Below are 26,042 nucleotides of genomic sequence, written 5' to 3'. Positions count from 1 at the left end.
CTGTATACAAAACAACAATCTGGCTGTTTCTTCTCCCTAACAAACAGGGGAAAAGCAGGAAGATCTGTGAGTAAAAGCAGCACATATTACACTTTTTAGGCATACAGTTACCCCTGGATTGAACCTTGATGTTAACCCCTTCCTACCCAGTGTCATTAGTACAGTGTACAGTATTATGATCGTTGTATTAGCGTCACTAACCACGTTAGTGTTCCTCCCAGCAAGCCAATACATTTTGGCCTAAATTTATGAAGAAATTTACCGTATTTTCCGGCGTATAAGATGACTTTTCAACCCCTGAAAATCTTCTGAAAAGTCGGGGGTCGTCTTATACGCCGGTGCGAGCCGGTGTCAGGGCGGCACTTTTTCGAGGAGCGGCGCCGCCCCCCCTCCTCCTCTGACGGACACCAAGTACAGGGGTTGGCAGAGGGGCTGCTGTACCTTACCTGGCTCCGGTCCCACGACGATCCGGTCCAGGAAGCGCGGCTGCTCCTTCTTTCAGTTCGGCCGCACGATGGTCACGCGGCCGCTCGGCTCCGCCTCCTCACCGGTGATTGGGCGCCAGCACTGGAAAGGCACACAGGCGACCAATCACCGGCGAGGAGGCGGAGCCGAGCGGCCGCGTGACCCGCGAAAATCGAGCGGCCGCACTGGAAGAAGGAGCAGCCGCTCCTCTCCCCCACTGACACTAACGATGGGGCACTGTTCCTCCCCCACTGACACCAACGATGAGGCACTGTTCCTCCCCCACTGACACCAACGATGTGGCACTGTTCTCCCCACTGATACCAACGATGGGGCACTATTCCTCCTCCCCACTGACACCAATGATGGGGCACTATTCCTCCTCCCCACTGACACCAATGATGGGGCACTATTCTCCCCACTGATACCAACGATGGGGCACTATTCCTCCTCCCCACTGACACCAATGATGGGGCACTATTCCTCCTCCCCACTGACACCAATGATGGGGCACTATTCCTCCCCCACTGACACCATCGATGGGGCACTATTCTCCCCACTGACACCAACGATGGGGCGCAATTCCTCCCACTGACACCAACGATGGGGCGCAATTCATGCCACTGACACCAACGATGGGGCGCTATTCCTCCCACTGACACCAACGATGGGGCGCAATTCCTGCCACTGATACCAACGATGGGGCGCAATTCCTGCCACTGATACCAATGATGGGGCGCAATTCCTCCCACTGACACCAATGATGGGGCGCTATTCCTCCCACTGACACCAATGATGGGGTGCTATTCCTCCCACTGATACCAATGATGGGGTGCTATTCCTCCCACTGATACCAATGATGGGGCACTATTCTCCCCACTGACACCAACGATGGGGCGCAATTCCTCCCACTGACACCAACGATGGGGCGCAATTCCTCCCACTGACACCAACGATGGGTCGCAATTCCTCCCACTGACACCAACGATGGGTCGCAATTCCTCCCACTGACACCAACGATGGGTCGCAATTCCTCCCACTGACACCAACGATGGGTCGCAATTCCTCCCACTGACACCAACGATGGGTCGCAATTCCTCCCACTGACACCAACGATGGGTCGCAATTCCTCCCACTGACACCAACGATGGGTCGCAATTCCTCCCACTGACACCAACGATGGGTCGCAATTCCTCCCACTGACACCAACGATGGGTCGCAATTCCTCCCACTGACACCAACGATGGGTCGCAATTCCTCCCACTGACACCAACGATGGGTCGCAATTCCTCCCACTGACACCAACGATGGGTCGCAATTCCTCCCACTGACACCAACGATGGGTCGCAATTCCTCCCACTGACACCAACGATGGGGCGCAATTCCTGCCACTGACACCAACGATGGGGCGCAATTCCTCCCACTGACACCAACGATGGGGCGCAATTCCTGCCACTGACACCAACGATGGGGCGCAATTCCTGCCACTGACACCAACGATGGGGCGCAATTCCTGCCACTGACACCAACGATGGGGCGCAATTCCTGCCACTGACACCAACGATGGGGCGCAATTCCTGCCACTGACACCAACGATGGGGCGCAATTCCTCCCACTGACACCAACGATGGGGCGCTATTCCTCCCACTGACACCAACGATGGGCCGCTATTCCTCCCACTGACACCAACGATGGGGCACTATTCCTCCCACTGACACCAACGATGGGGCACTATTCCTCCCACTGACTAATGATGGGGCACTATTCCTCACACACTGACACTAATGATGGGGCACCATCATTGGTGTCAGTGGGAGGAATAGTGTCCCATCATTAGTCAGTGGGAGGAATAGTGCCCCATCATTGGTATCAGTGGGAGGAATAGTGCCCCATCATTGGTGTCAGTGGATGAAATAGTGCCCCATCATTGGTGTCAGTGGGAGGAGTAGTGCCTCATCATTGGTGTCAGTGGGAGGAATAGCACCCCATCATTGGTGTCAGTGGGAGGAGTAGTGCCTCATCATTGGTGTCAGTGGGAGGAATAGCACCCCATCATTGGAATACCATACTGAAATACCATACCATATTGAAATCAAATCTGATGTTTTTTCATTTTTATTTGGTGTGTGTTGGAAGAGGGGTAGTCTTATACGGCGAGTATAGCTCAAACCCTATATTTTAACAGGAAAAGTAGGGGGTCGTCTTATACGCCGGAAAATACGGTAACTTTTAATTTTTTTTTTAAACGATATGTTTTATAACAGAGCATGGAAAATGTGAGGTTTTTTTGTTTTTTAACTTTTGGGTCTTTTTTTGTTGATATAATAATATAAAACAGCCAGTGGTGATCAAATACCACCAAAAGAAAGCTCTATTTGTGTACAAAAAAAAAGTCATACATTTCATTGAGGTACAGAGTTGCATGACCAATCAATTGCCAGTTAAAGTAGCTCAGTTCTGCATAGCAAAAAAAAATGCCCTGGTCATGAAAGGGGTAAAACCTTCTGGGGCTTAAGTGGTTAATATGCTTATATTTTGGCTTTCCCTGGTTGCTGCCTTCCCTCCTCACCAACACGCTAATGAAATTATTAAAACCTTTCTAATTACATAACATAGCTTATTTTAGATCCAGTGATCTCGTAACTGGGTCTATGTGCTTCTCTATGCAAAGCAGCAGGGTGCTGTGCATACTCTACCATCCTGAAAACATCACAGCACCCTGCCTCAATAGTCGCCTCAAGAGCCGTCAGCCCATATGCCAGCAGTGGCCTGTCTCTTGGGAGGAGTGATTTCAAATATCAAAATGTCTTAAAGCGGAGCTCCACCCAAAAGTTCCACTTTAAGGACTGCTTCCCCGCTCCCCATTAAGGATTGGCACCTTTGGGGGGCGGGGTGGAGCGGGAATTTGAAAGGTACCCGCTCCCACTTTCAGTACAGTAAAGGAGCCGGTACAACTGTGCAAGACTGAAGGGAAGGCCATAGTTCAGCTTTAAGGAGAAAAGTGAGCGCTTCCTCCTTGTGGACTGAGTGGTGCTTATGCAGGCCATAGACGGGTCGAAAACTGGCTGTTTTTTTAACAAAAAAACAAACAAACGGTCGTTCAATAGGCCGAAGTTACCACCAACGGTACAAAAAAATCGGCCACTTTTCGTCCCGTCTACGGCCGGCATTTAATTACTTCTGTCCCTGCAGAGAGCTCCGCTATTATATTTGACATTAAAAAGTATAGCGGTTGCGACATTGAATCTATTTGTATCCATTTCAGATACAGACGGTTTTATTCGGATACAAATAGATACATTGTTGCAACCGCAGTACTTTTTCATGTCAAATATAATAACGGACTTGAATTCTTCTTCTTCTCCTCCTCCTCCTCCTCCCCCTCCTCCTCCTCCTCCCCCTCCTCCTCCTCCTCCCCCTCCTCCCCCTCCTCCCCCTCCTCCTCCTCCTCCCCCTCCTCTCCCTCCTCTCTCCTCCTCCCCCTCTCCCTCCTCTCTCCTCCTCCCCCTCTCCCTCCTCTCTCCTCCTCCCCCTCTCCCTCCTCTCTCCTCCTCTCCCTCCTCTCTCCTCCTCCCCCTCCTCTCTCCTCCTCCCCCTCCTCTCTCCTCCTCCCCCTCCTCCTCCTCTCTCCTCCTCCTCTCTCCTCCTCCTCCCCCTCTCTCCTCCTCCTCTCTCCTCCTCCTCCCCCTCTCTCCTCCTCCTCTCTCCTCCTCCTCCTCTCTCCTCCTCCTCCTCTCTCCTCCTCCTCCCCATCTCTCCTCCTCCTCCCCCTCTCTCCTCCTCCTCCTCCCCCTCTCTCCTCCTCCTCCTCCCCCTCTCTCCTCCTCCTCCTCCCCCTCCTCCCCCTCTCTCCTCCTCCTCCTCCCCCTCCTCCCCCTCCTCCCCCTCTCTCCTCCTCCTCCTCCCCCTCCCTCCTCCTCCCCCTCCCTCCTCCTCCCCCCCTCCCCCCTCCTCCTCCCTCCTCCTCCTCCCTCCTCCTCCTCCTCCTCCTCCCTCCTCCTCCTCCTCCCTCCTCCTCCCCCCCTCCTCCCTCCTCCCCCTCCCTCCTCCCCCTCCCTCATCCCCCTCCCTCATCCCCCTCCCTCCTCCCCCTCTTCCCCCCCCTCTTCCCCCCTCCTCCCCCTCTTCCCCCCTCCTCCTCCCCCTCTTCCTCCCCCTCCTCCTCTTCCTCCCCCTCTTCCTCCCCTTCTTCTTCTTCCTCCCCTTCCTCTTCCTCCCCTTCCTCTTCCTTCCCTTCCTCTTCAAAAAAATGTGCCAAAATCCAGAAAAACGGCCGACCAATTAACCCATTAACGGTGCGAAAATCAGCCGATTTTTTTTTTTTTTCGGCCGAAAAATCAGCCGATTTTTGACCCATCTATGGCCTGCATTAGTCCAGGAATACATTGAGCCCAGACTGATGGCCTGTCCATGAGAGCCTGGACCCACAGGAAGCTATTTGGATGTATCAAGCTATCGTTTAACTTGAAGGACCAGCAGCAGCAGAATGGAGCCCTTCTGTGTGGGCTTTTCTTTTTGTATGACCATAGTAGTTTGTGTATAATTGTTGCAGAAACTGAAGTTTTGCTTTAAGGTTTCAAGTGAATTGTTTATGAAAATTCCAGAGCCTTCCTGCCATTCCGTGATTCATTATCTGTATGAATGAAGGAGGCATGTTGCTTTGCCCCTACATGTTGAATGTATTATTAGACATAATTGATTGATTGAGGCTGGCATGGATTGTAATGATAATGGGATGTAAATATGTGGGTTCTGTGTACAATGCCCGACCTCCTGGATGTGGCCCAGCCTTTGTCTTGAATCCCATCAATCATTCTCCGGAGCTATTGTGCACTTGCTCATCTTTAACCTCATGCAGTTTGAAAGACATCCTTTTATAATAAATACATTGGTACATATTTTAGATTAATATGCTTGTCACTGGACCCCATTCATATCATTCTATTGCATTTTATTAGTGTCATATTTTTCAGGCTATTTGTTCACCCCCTCATCATTTATTCAAACAAAATGAATATCGGGTCATATGACCACTGACTTCGCTGCAGGTTTTACCACACAGCTCTGACCTATAAGTCTGCTCTGTGACCCCTTTTCGCCCACCTTGAGAATTCTGTCATGGACAATGTAGAGTAAAAGCTGGCCATAGATGGATTGAATCTCCGTGAGTTCAGCGGATACCAGACAAGATTCGACATCTATGGGCAGGTTGGTTGTACCCAAGTCAGTTCATCAACCGACTTGGGTACAGCCAGCCTGGATTTTTTTACATGTGATAAGTGCTGGCGGCTATAGCCGCTACAAGTAATCGTTGTGTTCTGCCGGCCGGGAAGGCTGCCACCGACAGAAAACAATAGAGCTGTGGGAGGGATTCCCCTATCAACACAGTCCTTGTTGATGGGGTAATTGAGCAATTTTGTTTTGTGGAAGGAAAGAAAAAAGCGTAATCTATAGGCTGCCTCAAAGAGATATAGGGCTTCCCCCAAATTTACTTACCTAGCTGGATGCAGCATCTGTCCCCTGCCAGCTCTAAGGGTGAGAACTCAGTGGTCACATGACTGCTGATCACTGAATTCTCTTCTCCGCGCTGAGCAGGGAGCAGTGACTGTCAGTCACCGCTGTCTTCTCTGCCTCCTCTGCACTGGGCTGTGGAGGGGGAGGAAGCCGCTGGCTCAGGTTCTTAGCGGCTTGCTGAGACGCTCAGCCAGGTGCTGCTCCAGAGAACCAGCAAACACAAATGCTCCTGGGCTTGGGGATGGACTCGATGCTACAACCACATTAAGAATGTCCTGGAACATGCACACCTTGCTGCCCTCAATAGATCGGGGGAATCCAAATATACTGAACGAGGAAAGAACAAACTGAGGGTGCACAGGCCTAGTGCATCACCATAAAAATGTTTAATAAGAATTAAAGTAGGTGTTGTACAGGGCTCTGAGGAAGAGGCAAGGCCTCGAAACGCGTCAGCCTATTGGATGCCTACGCTCCCTATTGCGGACTGTTACTCAGCGCGGTGTTGACCCAGCTGTTCTTTTATGATGTGCCTTGACTACATTGTCGTTTGTGAGTACAACACCTACATTATTTCTTATTAACCACAAGCCTACCGGGCACTTACACCCCTTCCTGCCCAGGCCAATTTCCAGCTTTCAGCGCTGTTGCAATTTGAATGACAATTGTGCAGTCATGCAACACTGTACCCATATACATTTTTTAGCATTTTTTTGAGACAGACAGATCTGTATTTTGGTAGTATTTAATCACCTCGGGGTTTTTTATTTTTTCTTAAACCAAAAACCACAGAAAATTGTGAAAAAAAAGTTTTTTCTTAGTTTTTGTTATAAAATTTTGTAAATAAGTGATTTTTCTCCACTGATGTGCGCTAATGAGGCTGCAGTGATGGGTGCTGATAGGCTGCACTGATGAGCACTGACGAGGAGGCACTGGTAGGTGCCACTGATGGGCATTGACAGGCATCACTGATGGGCACTGAAAGGCAGCACTGTTAGGCGGCACTGACTGGCACTGTTAGGCGGCACTGACTGGCACTGTTAGGCGGCACTGACTGGCACTGTTAGGCGGCACTGACTGGCACTGTTAGGCGGCACTGACTGGCACTGTTAGGCGGCACTGACTGGCACTGATGGGTGACACTGATTGGCACTAATGGGTGACACTGAAAGGCAGTTCAGATGGTCACTGATATGTGGCATTGATGTGGCACTGATGGGCACTGGCACGTGGCACTGATGGACACTGACAGGTGGCACTGCTGGGGCTACACTGATCATCAGTGCACATGTCCCCTCCGCGGAATGCCGATTACCGGCTCTCCTCTCCTCTCGAGCTGTCAGCGTGACAGCTCGAGAGGAGAGAAATGCTGATAACCGGCATTTCCCTGTTTACATGTGATCAGCTGTGATTGGACACAGCTGATCACATGACCGAGTCGACATCTTCGGTTCTTTCCGTGGATCGGTGATCCGCTGTGTTCGAGGGACACAGCGCACCGCCGATCGCCGCGCTCCGGGAGCCGCGCATGCGCAGTTAGAATGGGAGGACGTCATATGACGTCCTCCCAGAACGAGAGAACCACCTTGCATCCGTCATATTACTATACGGTGGGCGGGAGGTGGTTAAACATTTTTTATGGTAATGCACTAGGCCTGTGCGCCCTCTGTTTGTTCTTTCCTCATTCAGGTGCTGCTCCAGACACTGGGGTGGATCCCTACTTTAAAGTCGAGATCTTTTCCCAGACTGGGCCAGCTGAGTGACATCAGCCAACAGCGGACTTCAGTTCACTGTCAGCTGAAAATGGGTCACAGGAGTGCAGAACGAACTGCACTCCTGTGATCCACAGGAGAACTGCAGTCAAAGGAGCGTTGGCTGTATTTCTCCTTTAAGTTGATACCTTGTGTTTGGTGATTGAGGAGAATACAAATCTAAAAAGCTTGAAACTTTAAAACTGGCATATGGGAAATTTCACTCCATTTAAACCACTTTTGGGAATCAAGAATTGCCATAAACAGAGATGCACCACCAATGAGTTCAGTTGACCTCCACAGTTCCCATCACTACATGACACAGCAGTAATGTAGGGGTCAACTAGAGGAGATCACAGGAGATCAACTCTTCTGGAAGTGTCTGTTTTAGAAGAGACTTTCTGGGACTATTCCTCCATCAGATGGGGGCCGTCTGCTGCGTGGGCACCTGAACAGGTAAGTGTTTACTTCTTTGCAGGAAGTCAGTTTGCTGCCATTCCTGTTATCCAGGAAAGGGTGGGAACAAGGCACTGGTCATCAATTTCTGGTCAATGGAAAGGAGCATTATTTGAGCTGAGGGTTCGGCAGCTCATCACAGAGCCAAAAGGCCTGTCAAAGATAGGGGTCACCCAGATTGAGAAATCTATGAATAATAGAACAAATAAGAGCACAAAAAGAACATATTTGGAGTCCAAGACATTCTAATAATTCCAGAAGAAAACAATGGGCAGCCAAAAGCCCCGATGAAGAGGGTTTTTTTGCCCCACTGAAACATTTTGGCTTCCTATTACTTTCTTGTGGAATTACAGGAGAATTCTAGCCAAAGCTATTTTGTCTGTACTTCTCCTGGGGATCCCAGGAGTGCAGTTCGTTTTGCACTCCAGTAACCCGTTTTCAGTCAACAGCAGGTGAAAGACTGCTGTCAGCTGACGTCACAAAGCCCATCTAGGCTCAGGGTAGAGCCTGATTTTAAAGTCGGGATCCACCCAGATGTATGGACTGGCAGCTGGCTCAGCCTCTCAGTGAGTTTGCGAGAACCTGAGCCACTCCCACTCCCTCCACAGCTCAGTGCTCCAGTGAGCGCTGGAGGGGCAGAGCAGAGAGCTGGTGGTGGAGGTCCTGGGTGTTTTTACACTCCCCAACCACTGGTGTAACATCATGGGTCGCAATGGCGACCCCACCCTATGTTCCAGGGGTCCGTGTGGTCTCCCTGTCACATTCTGTTTTACACCTGGACAGGAGGGCAGCATATACAGGAACCGATCTACTCCATTATCCTCCTGCAACTCCTGAATTCCAGCTTCTCCCCCTCTCTCTCCCCCCGGCATTCAGCAGCTGTGGGAAAAAATGTTCATTATGCTATTGAAAATTAAAAAAATGCAAATTTCTGAACCATTTCATTTTATTGTGGCACATGACCGGATACCAAATCACTTCAGTGGTCTTGGTCTTGAAAGGGTTGAACGATCCTGTCCTACAAGATCTCCCCAGTCTCCAACCACAATTGTATCTTGTATGCAGTTGTTTTAATATCTACTTTAGCATGCCCTTGTGCTCTGATCTTCTACTGTAGTATTTCCACTGTCTGTTTTCTGTAATATTACATAACACTGGATTTTATGTGCAGCCCATTGGTGATGTCAGGGACCCCACTTGAACCTTCCTATATTAAAGTGTTACTAAACCCACAACAGTACAATCAGTCTGTATATGCAGTAAAGCATGCTTGTTATACTCACTGTGGAACCTACGGGGTTAATCCTCTTTGCTCCTTCTCTTGTGAAAATGTCCACGTCTTATCTCCTGATAAGACAGACTGAACTGTAGCCAATTCTCCACATGCTCAGTTTAGTATGTATTGCTAGAGATGTTTTTTTTTTTTCTTGGGAGAGAGGGCCAATCAGCACTATCCAGACAGAGGTCAGAGGTTCTGCATCTTCCTAGAGCAGAAAGAAAACTCCTTGTACAAGCTTGAAACAGTGCTGTGCTGAAGTCACAAGAATGCTCTTACTGCTGATGAGAAAAGGTATTTAGCAGTTTATATTTACTAAAATAATTGCATTTACATGTTGTGTGTACTGTGGGAAACCAGATATAGTGAGTGCAGGGTCCGGGGAGACCAGATATAGTTAATGCGGGGTCCGGGGAGACCGGATATAGTGAATGCAGGGTCCGGGGGAGACCGGATATAGTGAATGCGGGGTCCGGGGGAGACCGGATATAGTGAATGCGGGGTCCGGGGGAGACCGGATATAGTGAATGCGGGGTCCGGGGAGACCGGATATAGTGAATGCGGGGTCCGGGGAGACCGGATATAGTGAATGCGGGGTCCGGGGAGACCGGATATAGTGAATGCGGGGTCCGGGGAGACCGGATATAGTGAATGCGGGGTCCGGGGAGACCGGATATAGTGAATGCGGGGTCCGGGGAGACCGGATATAGTGAATGCGGGGTCCGGGGAGACCGGATATAGTGAATGCGGGGTCCGGGGAGACCGGATATAGTGAATGCGGGGTCTGGGGGAGACCGGATATAGTGAATGCGGGGTCCGGGGAGACCGGATATAGTGAATGCGGGGTCCGGGGAGACCGGATATAGTGAATGCGGGGTCCGGGGAGACCGGATATAGTGAATGCGGGGTCCGGGGAGACCGGATATAGTGAATGCGGGGTCCGGGGAGACCGGATATAGTGAATGCGGGGTCCGGGGAGACCGGATATAGTGAATGCCGGGTCCGGGGAGACCGGATATAATGAATGCAGGGTCCGGGGAGACCGGATATAATGAATGCAGGGTCCGGGGAGACCGGATATAATGAATGCAGGGTCCGGGGAGACCGGATATAATGAATGCAGGGTCCGGGGAGACCGGATATAATGAATGCAGGGTCCGGGGAGACTGGATATAATGAATGCAGGGTCCGGGGAGACTGGATATAATGAATGCAGGGTTCAAGGAGACTGGACATAATGAATGCAGGGTTCAAGGAGACTGGATATAATGAATGCAGGGTTCAAGGAGACCGGCTATAGTGGATGCAGGATCCGGGGAGACTGGATATAGTGAATGCAGGGTCCGGGGAGACTGGATATAGTGAATGCAGGGTCCAGGGAGACTGGATATAGTGAATGCAGGGTCCAGGGAGACTGGATATAGTGAATGCAGGGTCCAGGGAGACCAGATATAGTGAATGCGGGGTCCTGGGTTTAGTAACACTTTAAGTAAGTGACCACAAATGAATTAGAACATTTGTGAGGATTTTTTTGGTGTGTCTGTATCAGACAAAGATTCCCTTCACCGCACAGATAATGTGTTTTAGACAGAATTAAAGAAGATTATAACCCTTGCCAACGCTCTCCAAAACTAGAAAAAAAAAAATTGGCAGGATTTAGGCTTCAGGACTTGTCCACACCAGCCCCATTGGGCTGCATTGGGTAGCTCTGCTCAATGTAGTTTCGGTGCAAAGACCAGACAATACACCTGTGTACAACACACATGGCACTCACTTGCTGGTGTAAGCAGACCCCTAATTGTAAAGCCACATATTGTATAGGGGAAACAATTTCTATTCAACGGTTATGTTTAATAGCTCCATATTTAATACTGATCACACAGTGGTGGAGGTAATGCCCCAAGCGTACAGCCCTAATCAGATTGCAGGCCACGTATTTGCGGAAACGGTGCCCCCACACTTTCCTTCAGACCCCCGCCTTGTCCTCCTAGGAATTCATGCAATCAAAAGTCAAGTACAGATGGGAATTTTCTCACTGTACAGATGGTGTGATGGTGACAGCCGAGTATATGACCTGAATCAATTAAGCCATTTCCCCCTAGTATAGACAGTCTAGGAATCTAAGGTAATCCAATATAAAGCAGGGAAAGGCCTTGAAGTCTGCCAGTAAAACAGAAGTGCTGAGTGACAGGCAGATTCGTGTGACGTTCTTCACATTCCCACTGCTCTATTCACACCCCTCAGCCACAGCTGAGCCACACACTCCATATGGGTCGCCTGTTTGTGTTTTCATTCTCATAATTAACAGACAATTTTTACCAATCGAGAGTGACGTTGCCTTTTGTCCCTGTGAATTTCTGAAGGTCATAGTCCTATAAATGTTCTGCAAATATACAGGGTCAGCATATGGAATGTGTACAGGTCAAGAAGGTTGAATTGTCACCTTTCCTTTTCCCTTGATGTTTTCTAGTGTTGAGGCGGATGAATTTATTGGATTAAACAGTAAAGTTGAGGGAACATACAGTAAACAGCAGCAGTCTCTCAGAAAAAAAAATCTGTCATTGATCTGACATCAAATTTAGTACAATTCAAACTAGTGGTGCACCGAAATTAAAATTCTGGACCGAAACCAAAAATTCAGGATGCACTTGGCCGAAAACTGAAACCGAAATGAACATTACAAAAAAAAAAAAAAAAAAAAAACCACATATATATATATATATATGGTATTCTATTCGAATTTTCAATTAATATCATGAATTTGAATGAATATGAATTCAAAAAATACAATCCAGTAACGTAGAATAACTTTTATTGAAAGTAAGACCCCCATGTACACGGGACACATCTGAACGATGGAAACTGACTGCTGGAAAACGTAGGTTAAAAAGTCTGCTTAGCTGAGTTTGCATGCCGTGTTTATGCGAGTTTATGAGCATTTGCGTGTAGAAGCGTTTTTAAAGATAACCTCAGAAGACCTTTCAAAATGCTCAGAATGCACTGAAAAACAGTCATTTCAGACATTTTGAGAGAAATAGAGAGAGCAGAAGCAGAGAGCGCAGTATTTGTTGAGATTAGCTGTCTTTTTTTTTTTTGGTGTTTGGATGTGTTCCAGCTCATTTCTGTGCAGAAATTATTGCTGCAGTGTCTAACATATTTTCTTTCATGCAAAACCTCAAAGTCTGGTGTACCGGGTCCATTTGAGTACCGGGAAAATGCTTTGCATGCCTTTTTCATGATGAAAAAAGGCTCTGGACAGCATCTGGAAATGGAAGAGTTAAAACATTTTTCCAAACGCTTATAAACGCGGTTAGCCGCGTTTACAAGCGTTTGAAATGCTGATAAAATCTACTCTTGAACGCAAGTTTAGTGCGTTCAAAAAAAACAACTGTAAACTCAACTGCCTGTAAATGACGATGTGTACATGGACACAGGAAAACATTAGGGAGAGTTTAGGGGCTGCTGAAAAAAAATGCAGAAAAGCTCCTAAACGTGAGTTTATCAGCTGCAGTGTACATGGAGCCTCACACACAAAAATTGGACAGACAATAAAATGAAATACATATAAAATTAAAAAGCTTAAATAGAGGAGTTTTTGCATTGAAGTCCATAGGGGACTTTTTTGCATTGAAGCCAATAGGACGTGATTTTGCATTGGAGTTAATATGGGGATTTTTGCATTGAAGTCAGTAAGATGCGATTTTGCATTGGAGTCAATAGGGGGCTTTTTGTATTGATGACAATAGGACGCGATTGTGCATTGAAGTCAATTATTGTTATTGCCACTTTTTTTTTTATTCAGCAGAACGCCAATAACCCTATTTTTGGCCGATAATTTCCTTTTACAAAGGGTTTTATTGTAGATGAAGCAAAAATAAACCAACATATGGATCACAGAACTAATGACCATCAAACATACAATGTACTGAAGAAACGGGAGTCTGTTCAAGTCATGCATAGGTAGAGGCATAAATCGAAAGATTTACATAAATGTTTCATATTTCTAGATATTGATGCAAATGCAACACATGAAACAGTAAATTCAATCCAGAAAGTATGATTAATGATAGTTTGGACAATAGGTTAGAAAGAGACAAACAGTAGAGAGGCACGGACGAGGAGAGGAAGAAAAAAAAAACAAAAAAAAACACACAACACAAACCCAAGAAGGGCTCCGAGGCAATCACGGCAATATCCATCCTCATATCGAAAGAAGAGACTGGTTTGGCTGATAATTTTCAGCGGTTGTTATATCAGTGCATCACTGATTACAATGGAACATGGGGTCACCACCTTTATCAAGGCAATCAGTAGATCTGGAGATATAGGCCGCAGTTATGCAAATCTAGACTTTCCTGTAAAAGTCATTCTTGACCCGGCCCCAGCCTGCGCCTCCCTGTTGTGACTTTAACATGATAAATGTCCTCACAACTTGGAAGTGTTGGAAGGGAGGGGGACTTCAAGCAGAAGGTAAAATTAATCAGTTCTGTTATCCAAGAGAATTTGTAGCTTTGCTTATAGTTATGTGCCAAAAAGCTGGATTCTTCTGTCTGCTGCTGGCAGAAAGATCCAGCATAGATAGGAGAATTTTAATACCCCCCCCATGCATGAAGCTTAAAGAAAAATTCCCGGTATGGATATATTATACATAGGTATATTGGTCCAGCTTGTACAGTATATAGCATACTTTGGCAGTGCCCCCCGAGGCTGTAAATCACTGAAGTAGACACAACTACTACAGTGATCTCCATTTGCATCTGGGTCCCATGCTGAATGGCTGGCCTCATGCATTTTGATCAGAGGGAGTCGGCTATTCAGCACAGGCACCATTCAGAGAATGCTTTGCATTTTCTGAATAAATGGAAAGTGTCCTCTGATTGGACGAGGTGGAGAGGCAGGGCGGTGACATCACACGGTTTTCCTCGTCCAGTCAGAGAATGCTTTGCATTCATTCAGGTAATTCACAGCATTCTTTGAATGGCTCCCTTACTGAGCAGCAACCTCCTGTATTCACAATACAGCAGGGCAGCCATGGGACCTTGAAGCTAGTGGAGATCACTGGGGTAGAGTAATTTCCAGCTGCAAGGGGCATCGCCCAGGTATGGTATATACTGTACATAGTTACATTGGTCTACACCTGGTGAAATGGTGAAAACCCATCTCTTCAGAGAAGCCTACCCCGCCCTCACCTAACAGCCGATCTCCTCCACTCCTCCTACCACTCCATCCCCCACAGCCACTTCCTCCTGTACCACTATCCCCTCGCTCCTAGATTGTAAGCTCCAAGGAGCAGGGACCTCGAACCCCTCGTGTATTGTATTGTTACTGTATTGTCTCATGTACTGTGAAAAGTATGGTGTGCATTTGTATTCAGCCCCTTTTACTCTGATACCCCTAACTAAAATCTAGTGGCACCAATTACCTTCAGAAATCATCTAATTAGTAAATAGAGTCCAGCTGTGTATAATTTATTCTCAGCATAAGTACAGCTGTTCTGTGAAGCCCTCAGAGGTTTGTTAGAGAACATTAGTGAACAAGGATCATCACGAAGGCCAAGGAACGCACCAGGCAGGTCAGGGATAAAGTTGTGGAGACATTTAAATCAGAGCATTCATCAGAGAAGCAGCCAAGAGGCCCATGGTAACTCTGGAGGAACTGCAGAGATCTATAGCCCAGTGGGAGAATCTGTCCACAGGACAACTATTAGTCGTGTACTCCACAAATCTGGCCTTTATGGAAGAGTGGCAAGAAGAAAGCCATAAGAATTTATGTTCGCAGTTTGTGAGAAGCCATGTGGGGGACACAGCAAACATGTGGAAGACGGTGCTCTGGTCAGGTGAGACCAAAATTGAACTTTTTTGCCTAAAAGCAAAACGCTATGTGTGGCAGAAAACTAACACTGCACATCACCCTGAACACACCATCATGTGGTGGAGATGCTTTTCTTCAGCAGGGACAGGGAAGCTGGTCAAAGTTGATGGGAAGATGGAGGGAGCCAAATACAGGGAAATCTTAGAAGAAAACCTGTTGAAGTCTGCAAAAGACCTGAGACCGGGGCGGAGGTTCACCTTCCAGCAGGACAACGACCCGAAACATCCAGCCAGACCTACAATGGAATGGTTTAGATCAAAGCATATTCATGTGTTAGAATGGCCCAGTCGCAGTCCAGACCTAAATCAAATGGAGAATCTGTGGCAAGACTTGAAAATTGCTGTTCCCAGACTCTCTCCATCCAATCTGACAGAGCTTGAGCGATTCTGCAAAGAAGAACGGGCTGAAAATTCCCTCTCTAGATGTGCAAAGCTGGTAGAGACATCCCCAAAAAGACTTGCAGCTGGAACTGCAGTGAAAGGAGGTCCTACAAAGTATTGACTCCGGGGGGCTGAATACAAATCCACGCTTTTCATAGATTTATTTGTTAAAAATTTTGAAAACCATTTCTCTTTTTCGTACTACTTCACAATATGCCACTTTGTGTTGGTCTATCACATCAAATCCCAATAAAATACATTTTTACGTTTTTGGTTGTAACATGACAAAATATGTGGGTATAATATGTGGGATGTAACATGACAAAATATGGGTATATGTGGAAAATTTCAAGGGTACTGTAAAAGATGACCATTGTACGCACCCCTGTCAGTGGTAAATGGTTTGTCCTATCCCTGTAATTTATAAATCTGGAAGGCAGGTCAGGGATAAAGTGGTGGAGACATTTAAATCAGGATTAGGTTATGAAAAAATATCTCAAGCTTTGAACACCTTACAGAGCACTATTCAATCCTTCATCCGAAAGTGCTCTTTCTTCTATTTTCATCTGGTGATACAGCCAGTAAGTGTTGTTTTTCAAAAGAACGCCTAAAAAAAAGAAAACTAATGTAGCCACCACATCTAAGAATTGGTAAGCTTCAAAATAATAAATGTTTTGTTTAATATCGCTTTAAACAATCAGCTGAGCTGGGTGGTGTTGACAGGGACACCCACGGCTCAGATTTCAGCTGTTTATTGCAGCCTTTATACTTTTCTTGTTTAATCTTTTTCTGGATGTGGAGTGTTTATTGTCATGTCCTCGATGACTAATGTGTTTTTGCCATCCAGGCCACTTGTTACAGGATGAGAGCCGGGCATGACTAGCCGTGATTCAGAGAATAGTGCCCGATGTCAGGCAGGTGCATGCGAGAGCCGCACTGTTAATGAATGTCGTCCTGAGTGACACCTGCCGGAGTGATTGTGCTGTTTTCCTGGCTGCTGGGATTTTGGCTGAGTCGCTGTTCACATCCTCTACGAAACGTCACGGCTCGGAGCGTTCCTGTGTGTACAGTCCTGGAGTGCTCTCTGTCAGCAGAGGATTTACTACTCAACTTTGAAGATTGTTTACACAAACCCTACATATATAGGCCTCCCGGGGATCTATAATTGGGGCATTGTAGTTAGTAGAGGATGAAAATAGTTTTTATGTTTATTTTTGTGAGCTTGCACACATATTTTCCAGGGGTGGGGGGTATATGTGTCACTCATACTGTATGTCTTCACATCCATAATGGACAAACAAATACATTCAATTTGTATAAAATCAGGTTGACCCTTGCACCATGTAGTCGATGGTAGAGCTAAAGGAGATTGTACAATTAGATTTTATACTGCGTAGCCAACTTGCAGATTCTTCCTTCAACACTAAGCAGCGCAAATGGCCAAATCTCCTTTGCCGGCTGTTGTATCCTGACATACAGCACCTGCGGCTGTCAGAATACCTAAACAATGCCTGCATCTGATTGGGTGACACCTGCCGGAGTGGTTGTGCTGTTTTCCTGGCTGCTTGCATTTTGGCTGGGCAGCTATTCATATCTTTTATGAATAGTCACGGCTCAGAGCGTTCTTGAAGTGTTCTCTGTCAGCAGAGGATTTACTAAACTTTAAAGACTGTTTACACAAACCCTGCACACAGGGTGGATTTGATTTAAATCAAACTGATTTAAATCACGATTTAAATCACTAGTCAGTAAGGCTTGATATAAATCCTAGTTTTCTACATAAAGACTAATTCTTGCTGGTATAACTTTAATATGCAAGTAGATGAAGATTTTTAGAACAACAACTTTTCATATTAGTTTTTTTATCCCCAGTTTAATAGGTTAATCATTCATATTTGGACAACTTTTCTGTTGTACTTAAGAAGGAGAAAAATAATCATTACCTTAATAATAACAATTTAAATAGATTTATTCAACTGAAACAATAACATTCCAGCATATGTGATTTGCTTAAACATCCATGTTTGGTAACTAATTTGGCAAAACAAAATATATATATTTGAAGAAACGTAGACTGTCAGCCCCTTCCTCCTCACACTTAGTTTCACTTTCTTCTTGTGCTGATCTATTCCACTCCAAACAATCAGAAAAATATTGTTTCTATTCTATTCACTGAACTTCTTGAAACTTAGCAGTGAAGGGGTTGATTCTGTATTCATAGGTTTGTAGAAGTTAGGATGAAGGTCTTTTTCTTAACTCTGTTCATGTTATAACATTTTTGCTGTGAAGAAGAGGCATGTGATCTCCGCTGAGTCAAATTCAGTTTTGAGAACTGCAAAAGTAAACCAAACATCTGTGATAATATCTTGTAGGCAGAGAAACTGCCCAATAATCTTACAAAAACCTCTGGAAGAGCGTGACATTGTGAATGGATTCATGGAATTTATTTACCAAAACAATTAAACCTATACAGCCTTATTCTACATAATTAAAAAACTAATCTTTATTTCATGATGGAATAACCTTTGGATGGTAATATATTTTCCTCAAAAAGCATTTTATTTAAAAAAAATCCGATTTAAATCAAAAAAATCTGATTTAAATCAAAAAAATTTGATTTAAATCAAAAAAATTCGATTTAAAATCAAAAAAATCCGATTTAAATCAAAAAAATCCGATTTTTTTTTTTTTTTTTTTCTATTTAAAAAAAAAAAATCATTGATTTTTATCCACCCTGCCTGCACATATAGGTCTCCCGAGGGTCTATAATTGGGGCGTTGTAATTAGTAAGAGATCAGAATAGTTCATGTGTATTTCTATGTGAGCTTGCACACATATTTTCCAGGGGTGGGGTATTTGTGTCACTCATACTGTATGTCTTCTCATCCATAATGGATTCAACAGTATAATCAAATGAGTTGGACATATTTACAATAACAAGATATGGTGTCTGCTACATCCTGGATTGAGAAGAATGATTGAAAACATAATTGGCAGAGAAGGAAATTCCCAATATATTGGAAAAATATTTAAAGTTGAACTCCGGCATCAGAAAATTTAGTTTAAATACAAGTCGTGTGTTCTTGAATCTTGCTGCGCTTTGTGTCTTTCTTCCAGATCTGTGCAGAAATCCAGAGTGAAACTTTACCTCTGTGCAGGAGCTTCCTGTAATAAAGATCGGTCACTGCTGTTCTCTCTCCTTGTGCAGGGTGACCGGTCTTGTCTCCGCCCCCTCCTGTAGTGTCTTGCTGGTAGCCTGTAGTGGTTGGGGTCTGCTCAGGCCCTCCCACAACTCTGCTCACTACACAGGCTATGTACAGCACAGTGATGATGTCACTACTAGTTTTACAAGGTAATATCTAGGATTGCAGGGGCAGTTGGAACACACCAGACAGGTCAGGGATAAGTACAGCTGTTCTGAGAAGCCCTCAGAGGTTTGTTAGAGAATATTAGTGAACAAGCATCATCATGAAGGCCAAGGAACACACCTGACAGGTCAGGGATAAAGTTGTAGACACATTTAAATCAGGATTAGGTTATAAAAAAATATCCCAAGCTTTGAACATCTCACGGAGCACTGTTCAATCCATCTTCCGGAAATGGAAAGAGTATGGCACAACTGCAAACCTACCAAGACATGGCCGTCCACCTGAACTGACAGGCCAGGCAGGGAGAGCATTCATCAGAGAAGTAACCAAGAGGCCCATGGGAACTCTGGAGGAGCTGCAGAGATCCACAGCTCAGGTGGGAGAATCTGTCCACAGGACAACTATTAGTCGTGCACTCCACAAATCTGGCCTTTATGGAAGAGTGCCAAGAAGAAAGCCATTGTTGGAAGAAAGCCATGAGAAGTCCCGTTTGCAGTTTGTGAGAAGCCATGTGGGGGACACAGCAAACATGTGGAAGAAGGGGCTCTGGTCAGGTGAGACCAAAACTGAACTTTCTGGCCAAAAAGCAAATCGCTATGATGATGTCACTACTACTTTTACAAGGTAATATCTAGGATTGCAAGGGCATTTGGTGCTCACAAAGTGTATTTATATCCTTTGTGGCTATTGAGGAATCTTTTTCAATTAAATATTTTCTTGCCGGAATTCAGCTTTAATAGAAGTCCACAATATAGTTCATTCATATATTTATCAAAATTATATTGTGCTGGTCTGCACAAATATTTTTCAATAAAGGATCACCCTCTAATATACATGAGTAACGCCTTTCCAACTTTCTTTTGGAAACACAGGGATAACAGCACTGGAATTTGCACCCTCAAAAGCAAGTCATCAGTGGCAGCTTCCATATTTCTATCCAGACAAGTTCTTTACTTTTCTGACACAGATTACCTCCTGTAATTTATGATCTACATTTTCGTAATTTTCTCCCCTGGCTAAAATGTTGATTAAACCCCATTTAGCTGCAGGTTCATTTATTTCTTGCATCGGGACATCATCCATTGAGCGCACCAAACACAGTGTTCACTGGTTCCAGCATTGCCCTCGTTCTGTGCTCATGGGATCCTCGTTCTGTGCTCATGGGATCCTCGTTCTGTGCTCATGGGATCCTCGTTCTGTGCTCATGGGATCCTCGTTCTGTGCTCATGGGATCCTCGTTCTGTGCTCATGGGATCCTCGTTCTGTGCTCATGGGATCCTCGTTCTGTGCTCATGGGATCCTCGTTCTGTGCTCATGGGATCCTCCTTCTTTGCTCATGGGATCCTCTTTCTGTGCTCATGGGATCCTCTTTCTGTGCTCATGGGATCCTCGTTCTTTGCTCATGGGATCCTCGTTCTTTGCTCATGGGATCCTCGTTCTTTGCTCATGGGATCCTCGTTCTTTGCTCATGGGATCCTCGTTCTGTGCTCATGGGATCCTCGTTCTTTGCTCATGGGATCCTCGTTCTTTGCTCATGGGATCCTCGTTCTTTGCTCATGGGATCCTCGTTCTTTGCTCATGGGATCCTCGTTCTTTGCTCATGGGATCCTCGTTCTTTGCTCATGGGATCCTCGTTCTTTGCTCATGGGATCCTCGTTCTTTGCTCATGGGATCCTCGTTCTTTGCTCATGGGATCCTCGTTCTTTGCTCATGGGATCCTCGTTCTTTGCTCATGGGATCCTCGTTCTTTGCTCATGGGATCCTCGTTCTTTGCTCATGGGATCCTCGTTCTTTGCTCATGGGATCCTCGTTCTTTGCTCATGGGATCCTCGTTCTTTGCTCATGGGATCCTCGTTCTTTGCTCATGGGATCCTCGTTCTTTGCTCATGGGATCCTCGTTCTTTGCTCATGGGATCCTCGTTCTGTGCTCATGGGATCCTCGTTCTTTGCTCATGGGATCCTCGTTCTTTGTTCATGGGATCCTCGTTCTTTGCTCATGGGATTCTTTTTCTGTGCTCATGGTATCCTTTTTCTGTGCTCATGGGATCCTCTTTCTGTGCTCATGGAATCCTCCTCCTGTGCTCCTGGGATCCTCCTCCTCTGCTCATGGGATCCTCCTCCTGTGCTCATGGGATCCTCCTCCTGTGCTCATGGGATCCTCCTCCTGTGCTCATGGGATCCTCCTCCTCTGCTCATGGGATCCTCCTCCTCTGCTCATGGGATCCTCCTCCTCTGCTCATGGGATCCTCCTTCTGTGCTCATGGGATCCTCCTTCTGTGCTCATGGGATCCTCCTTCTGTGCTCATGGGATCCTCTTTCTGTGCTCATGGGATCCTCTTTCTGTGCTCATGGGATCCTCTTTCTGTGCTCATGGGATCCTCTTTCTGTGCTCATGGGATCCTCTTTCTGTGCTCATGGGATCCTCTTTCTGTGCTCATGGGATCCTCTTTCTGTGCTCATGGGATCCTCCTCCTGTGCTCCTGGGATCCTCCTCCTGTGCTCCTGGGATCCTCCTCCTGTGCTCCTGGGATCCTCCTCCTGTGCTCCTGGGATCCTCCTCCTGTGCTCCTGGGATCCTCCTCCTGTGCTCCTGGGATCCTCCTCCTGTGCTCATGGGATCCTCCTCCTGTGCTCATGGGATCCTCCTCCTGTGCTCATGGGATCCTCCTCCTGTGCTCATGGGATCCTCCTCCTGTGCTCATGGGATCCTCCTCCTGTGCTCATGGGATCCTCCTCCTGTGCTCATGGGATCCTCCTCCTGTGCTCATGGGATCCTCCTCCTGTGCTCATGGGATCCTCCTCCTGTGCTCATGGGATCCTCCTCCTGTGCTCATGGGATCCTCCTCCTGTGCTCATGGGATCCTCCTCCTGTGCTCATGGGATCCTCCTCCTGTGCTCATGGGATCCTCCTCCTGTGCTCATGGGATCCTCCTCCTGTGCTCATGGGATCCTCCTTCTGTGCTCATGGGATCCTCTTTCTGTGCTCATGGGATCCTCGTTCTTTGCTCATGGGATCCTCTTTCTGTGCTCATGGGATCCTCGTTCTTTGCTCATGGGATCCTCTTTCTGTGCTCATGGGATCCTCGTTCTTTGCTCATGGGATCCTCTTTCTGTGCTCATGGGATCCTCTTTCTGTGCTCATGGGATCCTCTTTCTGTGCTCATGGGATCCTCTTTCTGTGCTCATGGGATCCTCTTTCTGTGCTCATGGGATCCTCTTTCTGTGCTCATGGTATCCTCCTCCTGTGCTCCTGGGATCCTCCTCCTGTGCTCCTGGTATCCTCCTCCTCTGCTCATGGGATCCTCCTCCTCTGCTCATGGGATCCTCCTCCTCTGCTCATGGGATCCTCCTCCTGTGCTCATGGGATCCTCCTCCTCTGCTCATGGGATCCTCCTCCTCTGCTCATGGGATCCTCCTCCTCTGCTCATGGGATCCTCCTCCTCTGCTCATGGGATCCTCCTCCTCTGCTCATGGGATCCTCCTCCTCTGCTCATGGGATCCTCCTCCTCTGCTCATGGGATCCTCCTCCTCTGCTCATGGGATCCTCCTTCTGTGCTCATGGGATCCTCCTTCTGTGCTCATGGGATCCTCCTTCTGTGCTCATGGGATCCTCCTTCTGTGCTCATGGGATCCTCTTTCTGTGCTCATGGGATCCTCGTTCTTTGCTCATGGGATCCTCTTTCTGTGCTCATGGGATCCTCGTTCTTTGCTCATGGGATCCTCTTACTGTGCTCATGGGATCCTCGTTCTTTGCTCATGGGATCCTCGTTCTTTGTTCATGGGATCCTCGTTCTTTGCTCATGGGATCCTCGTTCTTTGCTCATGGGATCCTCGTTCTTTGCTCATGGGATCCTCGTTCTTTGCTCATGGGATCCTCGTTCTTTGCTCATGGGATCCTCGTTCTTTGCTCATGGGATCCTCGTTCTTTGTTCATGGGATCCTCGTTCTTTGCTCATGGGATCCTCGTTCTTTGCTCATGGGTTCTTCGTTCTTTGCTCATGGGATCCTCGTTCTGTGCTCATGGGATCCTCGTTCTTTGCTCATGGGATCCTCGTTCTGTGCTCATGGGATCCTCGTTCTGTGCTCATAGGATCCTCGTTCTGTGCTCATAGGATCCTCGTTCTTTGCTCATGGGATCCTCTTTCTGTGCTCATGGGATCCTTTTTAACAAAATTTGTTGTAGAAGGCTAAATAACACAATATTACATAAAAATATCCATTTTATCGTACTGTATTATTTCACACAAATATAGGGATACCTACCAGTGTTAGTATGATTAATACAGTATTGAAGTGGGCCTTCACTATTTATTTGATTTATTTCAGGTACTTATATATCGCCATCAATTTATGCAGCACTTTACATATATATTGAACCTTCACAATGGTCCCTGCCTTTGAGGAGTGCACAATCTAAGATCCCTATACATCCACATACTAGGGCCAATTTAGACAGGAGTCAGTAAACCTACCAGCATGTCTTTGGAGGGTGGGAGGAAACCGGAGCACCCGGAGGAAACCCACACAGGCACAGAGAGAACATGCAAACTCCAGACAGGTGGTGCCGTGGTTGGGATTCGAACCAACGACCCGAGTACTGCCAGGAGGAAGTGCTAACCTTTTGCCCAATAATATTACTGTTAGAGTAATTTGCATCGAGAGAGGTTGTTTGCAAACAAAATCATATGGTCCTAGATTGTAAGCTCGAAAGAGCAGGGCCCTCAATCCCCTCATGTTTTGCATTGTATTGGTATTGTTCTGTCACATGTTCTGTCCCCCTTTGTAATGTACAGCGCTGAGCGAACTATCGGCGCTTTATAAATACTGTATAATAATAATAATATGGTCAAAGGTTGCATACAGAAAGTTTGCCAAATGTTGTTTTAGTGGGTTTTGTAAAATGTGCTTTAAAGGTAAATGGAAATCATTAAACAGTAACTCCACTTTTATTGGGAACAGAAATATCATTCCCCTTTTGGTGATCCATGTACATTGTAGGGATTTTAACAAACTTTGTTTTTTAAAGTACATTTGACAATTTCCTACCTTTTGTTATTCTGAAGGAATAGCTGTTTGTGTCCTTGTGCAGAGTGAATCTGTAATGGCAGCTGCTGCACCGACAGGGCTCTAATGAAGAAAGTGGCAGGGTCTGCATCCCTTTTAGACATGTTTTCCCTTTGAGAGCATCCCACCAAAAATGACGTTTGTGTTGCAGGGGATGCCTAAAATCTGACTTGTATCTTTGTGCAGACTTCTAGGAAAATCAGTGAACCAATCACACAAGCATGAAATTTCCTGTGCATCATCTGTGTACAGAACACCTCCAGGTTGCTACAGGGGTGTGGAAAGTTTTGAAAAAACTACTTGTCCAGGGACTAAATCTGTGTCCTAGTCTACTTGTCCCTCAAGACAATCTACTTGTCCTGATAAAAAAAAATACATTTTAACCAAAACCATCTTTAAATCTGCTTTATGTAATGGGGCTTTTAAAAACAAAAGGGGCTTTATGGCGACTTAAACATTTAATATTTTTAACATTGCGCTGTATATCTCCGCCTCCCCTCCCTGCCTGTCTCCAGCACCGCCCCCAAGGACTAGCAGGGAGGGGAGAGACCTTGCAGTGTAATGAGCACCGATTGGGTGCTTGTCAGGAAAGGGGAGTGTCGGGCTTATCCTTTATCCCTTTGGCTGCCAGAGCCATTTTTGCACTGGTTTAAAAAATCATTTAAGGCCTGAAGATTACACAGAACTCCAAAACATGATATATTTTCTGCAATCAAAGACCCTAGAGAATAAAATCGCTGTAGTTCCAATTTTTTATGTCACACAATATTATCACAAAGGTCTAGGAAACACAAACATTTCAGTAGAAAATACCCTTAATTTTAGGGCACAAAAAGCAATAAATTATCCAATTTTTTTGTAAAATATAAAAGACGAGGTTGCATCACGTAAATAGATATCCAACATGGGAAACCTTAAATTTGCATGCGCCTGTGAAACGGCAACAAACATTAGTAACCCTACATTTTCTATAGTTGGCGCTTTTAAAGCTCCTTATAGGTCATCAGTTTAGCGTTCCGGAGAAGGTCTGGTGCTAGAACTATTGCTCTCATTCTGGCGTGCGAGGTGATATGTAGTGCAAATCGTCATTTTTATGTGTAGGCGCCCCAGTACGTGCTTTTACGTTTGTACATGCGTACATATGTGGGGGTCTTGAAAAATTGGGGGGGGGGGGGGGGGTATATGCTTGTGTGTAACTTAAATTTTTATAAAAAAAAAAAATTTTCTTCACTTTTTTTTTTATCACATAGGGGACAAAATGTCTCCTATGTGATGATTTTTTTGGTGACAGGTTCCCTTTTTTGAGACATTCATGGTCTAAAAGATCCTGCTTGTCTCCCCTGTACTACACTGAATGTAATGCATTGCACATTGCACTGCATTACATTCTTTCCTGAGGAACCGGCCGTGACGTCACATCACTTCTGGATCAGGAGGGGAGCGGATGTGTCCACTCTCCTCCCTCCTCTATACCGGCATCCAGGCATACCGCCAGCACCCACTGAACCAGTCCCAGGCCTGCAGATGAGCCAGTGGAGCTCGGGACATAAAGCGGGCAGGGGGGCGGCAGCTGGCACTGTGGGCTGTGTGGAAGCCATCGAGTGGCAGTGTTGCCACCTCAATGCTTCCACCTGACAGATGAGCCCTGCTGCAGGCAAGTGAAAAAAGGTGAAAAAACCACCTGCCTGGCACCCAGAACTACATGTCTTGGGTATCAGGCAATATGAATTGAACATCACTGTGCCATATTACGTTTTACAAAAAATTACAGCGCTGCAGATTGAAAAGCAAAGGTAATTTTTAATAACTTTCAATATGACTTGGGTCACAACTGTATATGCTATGTTACTTTTTTTTTTAATATTTGCTATTTTTTTCCCCACGAACGTGGATTTACCCT

General features: G+C 46.2%; 1 protein-coding gene across 1 annotated transcript in view; it reads left to right on the top strand.

Moving 5' to 3' along the window:
• The window catches only part of DARS1 (aspartyl-tRNA synthetase 1), a 181,025-nt gene that overhangs the window by 39,497 nt on the left and 115,486 nt on the right, over positions 1-26,042 (top strand). The gene's annotated exons all lie outside the window — the stretch shown is intronic.

Source organism: Staurois parvus, unplaced genomic scaffold (genome assembly GCF_062004578.1).
Source record: "Staurois parvus isolate SC_StPar_1 unplaced genomic scaffold, SC_StPar_1.0 ptg000735l, whole genome shotgun sequence".
NCBI lineage: Eukaryota > Metazoa > Chordata > Amphibia > Anura > Ranidae > Staurois > Staurois parvus.
The sequence above is the reverse complement of the archived record's forward strand: the minus strand, read 5'-3'. Positions and strand labels throughout refer to the sequence as shown.